Source organism: Pelophylax lessonae (genome assembly GCF_965119305.1).
Source record: "Pelophylax lessonae genome assembly, chromosome: 9".
NCBI classification, from domain to species: Eukaryota; Metazoa; Chordata; class Amphibia; order Anura; family Ranidae; genus Pelophylax; species Pelophylax lessonae.
The window spans coordinates 241,683,663-241,690,898 of record NC_138776.1 but is presented as its reverse complement, the minus strand read 5'-3'; positions in this window follow the sequence as shown (position 1 = coordinate 241,690,898).

Here is a 7,236-nt window from a genome sequence, read left to right as displayed (position 1 = left end):
CCACCCACGCATCCCCACGTTTTATGCCCTCCCAAAAGTCCACAAAAGCATATCTAATCCGACAGGTAGACCCATCATATCAGGGAATGGGGCAATCACTGAGAATCTCAGCAAGCTCATTGACCAACATCTCAGGCCCATTGTAGCTGATCTCCCATCTTACATTCAAGACACAATCCATATGCTACGCATCTTGGAGAATATTCATATACCGCCAAATGCTAGCTTAGTCACTATAGACGTGGAAGCACTCTATAGCTCAATACCTCACACCCTGGGATTGGCAGCTATACGTAAGGCCCTGATGAGAACCAATGAGATTGATGGAACATTTCAAAATTTCATCTTATCTGCTTTGGATTTCATTCTAAGACATAATGTCTTTTGTTTTGCCGGCTCCCACTACCTCCAGGTACAGGGCGTTGCCATGGGCACTTGTTGTGCCCCGGCATACGCCAACCTGTACCTGGGGGAGTGGGAGCGAAACCTCTTCCTGTCTGAAGAATTCACGGTGTACGCGGACCACATACCCATGTGGTACCGCTACATCGATGACATTCTTATGATATGGGATGGATCTCCCTCTCTCCTTTTGGAGTGCATGGACTATATAAACCATAATGACTTAAACCTGAGATTCACCGTAGAGCATAGCACCTCATCGGTGACTTTCCTTGACCTCAAAATAATCAGAGGGGAGAATGACATGCTACATTGTGAGCTTTTCAGAAAATCAACCTCTGGCAACACTATCCTGCATGCCTCTAGCTCACACCCTAAGCCGTTAGTAGACTCTATCCCATACTCCCAATACTTGAGGGCCAGACGCATATGCACTACTGAGGAGGCATTTTCTGTGGAGGCTTCTAACATACAACAAAGGCTATTAGCAAGAGGATATACCTCAAAATGTTTGAAACGAGCTTTCAAAAAAGCCAAATCTCGATCCCGTCGGGATCTCCTCTCATATAAAAAAGAAGTTGAAGGCTCCTGTGATACTACCAGAATTATAACTAAGTATTCCCGAGGACACCATAATGTTAGGAAGATCTTAAAAAAGTACTGGCATGTGTTGACATCCGACCCGTCTATCAGCCCTTTTATCTCAGAGACACCGCAGATAACATTCAAACGGGCCCCCTCCCTGGCTGATGCCCTCGTAAGCAGTGAATACAAGGGCCAGTCAAGAAAGGACCCATGTGTACATCTGGGCACATTCCCTTGTGGATCCTGTGCCCAGTGTCGGTATATTAACACCAAGAAAAATATCATACTTCCTAATGGAAGAAACTTCCACCCGAAACATTACGTGAACTGCCAGACTACAGCAGTCGTATATCTATTGTCTTGTGATTGCGGCTGCTATTACATTGGCAAGACTATTCAAAGATTCGGGAAACGGATTGGTCAACATATGTCAAGTATCAAAAAGAAAGATCCAGAAGTACCATTAGGCAGACATTCAGCCTTAGTACATGGTGCGAATACTCCGCATGTGAAATTCTTGGCACTCGACCGAATCCACCCCAGCTCCCACGGAGGGGATCTTAACAAGATTCTTCTCCAGCGCGAACTTTGTTGGATTTCGGACCTAAATGCCACCTTTCCCCCAGGACTAAATGAAGCTTTCAACTTCAAACCTTTTCTCCCTGGTTTCAGCTCAGGGGGTTTTGAATGGGATCTTTAGCCTTTAGGACGGATGGGAAGAGGTACGTGTAGGAGACTGGATTAGTTTTCTGGGGTAACACCCAGACTCGCCAAATGGCAACTTTTCCAAAACAGCCTTAAAAGCGGGTAGGAGTACTAAGACAATAAAGATGTGTAATCTTTTACACATACTTTTCTTCCCATTTTACCTTTGTCTTTTTATTTTTATTCCTGTCTCTTCATGGAATACCTTCACTTATCTACTTGTATAAAAATATATACCCTTCATGGTCACATTACATGCTTGAGATGTTTTCAGTTCCAATAAGAAAATCAAATAAATCGGTGTATATATATAATATTATTATTTTGTATGTACCTAATTTGTAATACAAATTATATTTCTGCAGAAGGGCTGCTATCTCCTCATCGACGATTAGGGATCCCTATCCCACATATAGGTATGATTGGATATGCTATATATTTTTCGTGCAGCTCGCTGTGTTGCCTCATTTGTTTACATGTTGCTTTTTATCTCCATGGTATACATAGCCACGATGGAGTGCTGCCCACTGCGGTCCTCCCTCTTCCCTCTGGCCTGTCCGCATTGGTGTTCCCCGGCACGGCCAGGCCCCCGCAAGGAATGCTGGGGCCTGTAGTTTGGGCAGCTACCCTGGGGAGGTGTCGGTACCAGAGCGCCTTATGTCCCTCACTTACACCCCCTCGCGAGATCTATCCATCATCTTGCGGGAGCTGCGCACGTCCGTGCCGGCAGTCATGTGACGCCGGGCGCCGCCGCGTCATTGGTACGCGGCGGCCCTCGGCGCCGCTTAGACCGGGGGAGCGCAGTCTGGATGTCGCATCCGCGCCTTCTTCCCCCTGGTCTCCTCTCCTGCTTAGGATCTATGGAGAAAGGGTGACAAAGATAAAGGATATGACCAAAATACACTGAACGGGGAAAGCCAAAATGGAACCACCCACTCTCCTCCCACCTTCTTTCCACCATCTGTCCGGGTACACTCCCCCTAATTTAGGTGAGTACTCACAGATGGGGCACCTCCCTGCTGCTGTTGTTGCTCCGCACTGGATTCCTGGCTGGGTAAGTGGATCATGGACACCCATTTCTCTATCCCAAACCATATCCCAATTAACACACGAATAATGATTTGTAATGGCTAAACTTCCCTCATTTGTGCATCCTTGATAGGTGTGGATCCATCCCCCCCCCCTCCCATTGGGGAATAGAGGGAACTGACGGTGGTAGCACTAATACCTTAACAGGCTGTGAAGGGATCCATATCCTCTTGAGTCTGCATGCTATACATACTTGGATAACATCTTGATGCAACACAGTCAGACTGCACGAATATGTGGTATCCCCTTATCACACAAACGGTCATCCCCCTAGTGCATCCTCTGTAAGGAGACAACTAGGAGGACGTTTTTTGCTCCATATTCCCCCTGGGGGTAAGTTGATATCCTCACAAATACTTGTCTACCTTAAAGGAGATATATACACGTATATCTATACATGCCTATTATGGGTATCCTCTACCCTTATGGGATTATGGGGATTTCCCTATAGATGACGAGATATTTCATGCCTTTCTGTTTATGTACTTGTTCAAGATAATATTTGTACTTTATACATCCCTAGATATACAAGTGGTGAGAGCACGGTTGTGTGTATGTAACTTCCCTGAAGAAGGAATTATATGAAAAAATTCCGAAACATGTTGGAGGACACACTCACCTGTCTCGTGAACCCCTAATGTAATATCCCTACTAGGATATGTATATGGAATGTTATTGAATTTTTAAATTCTATTTATTGTATGTTATCTGTTGGATTTTAATATAATCAATAAATGTTGAATTTTATATACTTTTTTCTATACTTTTTGTTACTATACTAACTATCTCCAGCCCCTCCACTCAAATTCCCCAGGGACATGTATGGTTGTTTCTTTCATGAATTTAGTATTGGGGAAGGGATTTTGGGCTGGTTCGGCATAGCCCTGTACCAACCATCCAATTTGTACTACAAATAAACCTAGCCACCAGACGACTACATATAACGAGGGGAGTCTTAGGCTCCGGTAAGGTTGTGGCAGAGGGATGCAATGAACATCAAGAATCGGAATGTTAAGTAAACCATACACAGTAGCACAAAGCGCAACTGGATTATAAAAGCAATAAAAACAGGGTAGAATCACGGATCTCAGAGTAATAAGCTCAAGCAACATGAGATAATACAACTAGGCTTAATAGGTGAGACAAAATGTGGCTAACCATAGTAGCTTGGCACCTCTGTACCCCGGTAGCTTGCATAGAGAAATCAACGATGTCTATCTCTGTGCGGTGGTTGACCGGATAGGCGCGCTCTCTTAGGAGAATCTTTGCGGGGGCTGCGGAGATCTCTGTTGGAGGGCGAGATGGAGGGAGCAGCAGATGATTGCGTTTTCATGGAAAGATGAAGGTGGGAGTTAATGTAGTCCATAGCGTCATCTGGGTGGGTGAAAGATTTGGATTCACCAAATTGGTCTGTGAATCGAAGCGTGGCAGGGTATGCCAGGGTGAATTTCAGGCACTTTTGATATAAAGCACTGCAGGACGATTGAAAGGCTTTACGTCTATGTGCCACCTCCTGAGTATAGTCTGCAAATAACAATAGCTTAGCACCATCAAGTATGGGCGACTTGGCATTTTTGAAAGATTTCAATATGGCCAGTCTATCTGCATAATTTAGATATCTCACTATGACTGGGCGCGGTGATCTGCGGTCGTTAGAGGGAGATCCCAGGCAATGCGCTCTTTCTATGGTGCAGATGGAATTTAGGCCCAGTGCCTGAGGGATCCGTGTGGCGCATATATCGGGTAGCAGGGTCGCATTAATCGATTCAGGTAGTCCTATGATGCGCAGATTGTTTCTGCGTAACCTGTTTTCTAGGTCATCTATTTTATCAAGTAGGAATTGATTGTGTCTGAGCATACCTTGCCTCATTTGTGAAGGACGATTGGATTTCCTCCTCCAGGTCTGACACTCTGTGTTCCACCTCATTCAGCCATTTGGCATGATCCCCCAGCTCCTTGCAGATTTGAGAGATCCCTGTTGCCATGGCCCTCTCGACAGCCTCTGCAATGGTGGGGGATAACAAGGCAGCCACCGCCTGTGCCATCTGTTGGTATTGCGGGTCAACAGGCTGTATCGTCTGCTGCAGGGCAGAGGAGGCTTACGCGTCGTCTGTGTGATCAGTAGCGGCCATATTGCCTGTGGAGAGATGTGCGGTCTGGGGCTGTGGATCCGATGCTGCTGGCGGAGGATTGCCGGTCCCGCCGTGGACTAAAACCTGATCCATCCAGTCGGGTAGTGGTAGCGGAGCTGTTTGTGCCGGCCAGCTGAAGGTACGAGCGGTATGGAGGCAGATTTTTTAAGCGGGCTGTGGGAACCGCGGTCTCTCACTCCCTGGTCATGCGGTGCCGGAACCGGAAGTCATTTTTAACCACTTAAGGACCGCCCACCACAGTTATACTGCAGCAGGCAGCCCCTCCTGTGCAAAACGACGTAGGTATATGTCGGTTGCACGCCTGCAGCTAGGGGGCGAGTGCACGCTGCCGGTGGCGTGCTCCCGCCCCCACTCGGCAGAGGGGACTCGGATGCACAGGGCAGGTGGCTCCAATTGCCGCCTGACACCCATGATTGTTCCTCGCTGAGAGAGAAGAACGGTCAGCTATTGTAAGCACAGCGGACCGTTATTCTCTCTGGAATGATCACAGAGTGCCTGTGATCCTTCTATGTAGGATTCAGGGCCATCTTACCGAATGGGCACCCTGGGCAGTGGCCCGGGGGCCCCACTTGTCTGTGGGGCCCCATCTGCCCAGCGACCCAGCCCCAGCCAAGTATTAGTCCTGATTCCCGTGTGCATCCACCCGCCAATACTTAGCAGGTGGCAAGCGTCTGTTGGCCCTGCGCTGCTGTCAGGCCATTTGGACCGTGGAGGGGGAGCCCACAACTGCAGGCATACCTGTCTGCCTCCACAGAACAGGCGCACACAGGACAGTCGAGACTGACTCCCGTCCGTGTGTGTGTGTTCACCAGACCCAACCGCCATACTTGGAAGCTGTCATTAGCCTGGCACTGCTGTAACAATAAATATTGCTTTATCGATAATTTGCATTTTTAGTCTTGTGGGTGATTTTGTAGGCGGGGCCCCAGTGCACTGTATTGCCCGGGGCCCTTTAATGCTCTTAAGATGGTACTGGTAGGATTACATGTCTCTGTGATAATATCCCAAGCCCCCCCCCCCCACAGTTAGGATCACTCCTCTAGGTACACATTTAACCCCTTGATCAGTCACAGTGTTAACCCCTTTCCTGCCAGTGTCATTATTACAGTAGCAGTGCATATTTTTAGCACTGATTACTGTAGTAATGTCAATGGTCTCCCCAAAAGTGTAAATAATGTCAGTTAGGGGTCCGATCTGTCCGCCGTAATGTCGCAGTGCCACTAAAAATAGCAGATCACCACCATTACTAGTAAAAAAATAAATAAAAATGACATATATCTTTCCCGTAGTTAGTAGACATGATAACTTTTGCGCAAACCAATCAAAATACACTTATTGCGGGTTTTTTTTTTACCAAAAATATGTAGATGAAAACAAATTGGCCTGAAATGTTAAAAAAAAAATAGATTTTTTACATTTTGTTTTTTTTTGGGAATGTTATATTGCAGAATTTGAAAAATGTTGTTTTTTTTTTTTACTGAATTGTCGCTCTTTTTTTGTTTATAGTGCAAAAAATAAAAAAACGCAGAGGTGATCAAATACCACCAAAAGAAAGCTCTATTTGTGGAAAAAAAGAACATCAATTTAATTTGGGTACAGCGTCGCGCGACTGCGCAATTGTCTGTTAACCACTTGCCAATCGCCGCACGACTATATACGGCGGCGGTCAGCCCCTCCTGGGCAAAGTGACGTACCGGTACGTCACTCACCCATGAGCCTCTAGGGGGCGAGCACGCACCGCTGGAGGCGTGCTCCCTCTCCCGCTCGTTCCCCAACATCCCCGCGTGAGTGACCGGTGGCTCCGATGTCCGCCGGCCACTCACGACCTCCCGCTGGAGAGGGAGAAAGGCAGACGGCTGATGTAAACAAAGCCACCTGTCATTGTCTCTGATGTAACTGCAGAGACTGTACGATCCTGCTATGTAGGATCGTATGTCTCTGTGGTTACACCACAAGCCACGCCCCCCCACGGTTAGAATCACGCCCCTAGGGATACATTTAACCTACTGTTCACCAATAAAGTTAACCCCTTCCCTGCCAGTGTCATTTTTACAGTAACTGTGCATATTTATAGCACTGATTACTGTAGTAATGTCACTGGTACCCCCAAAAGTGTCAAAAATGTCAGTCAGGTGTCTGATCTGTCCGCCGCAATGTCGCAGTCCCACAAAAAAAAAAAATCGCAGATCGCCACCATTACTAGTTTAAAAAAAAAACAATAACAATTTCATAAATCTTTCCCCTAGTTAGTAAACGCAATAACTTTTGCACAAAAGAATCAAAATACGCTTATTGCGATTTT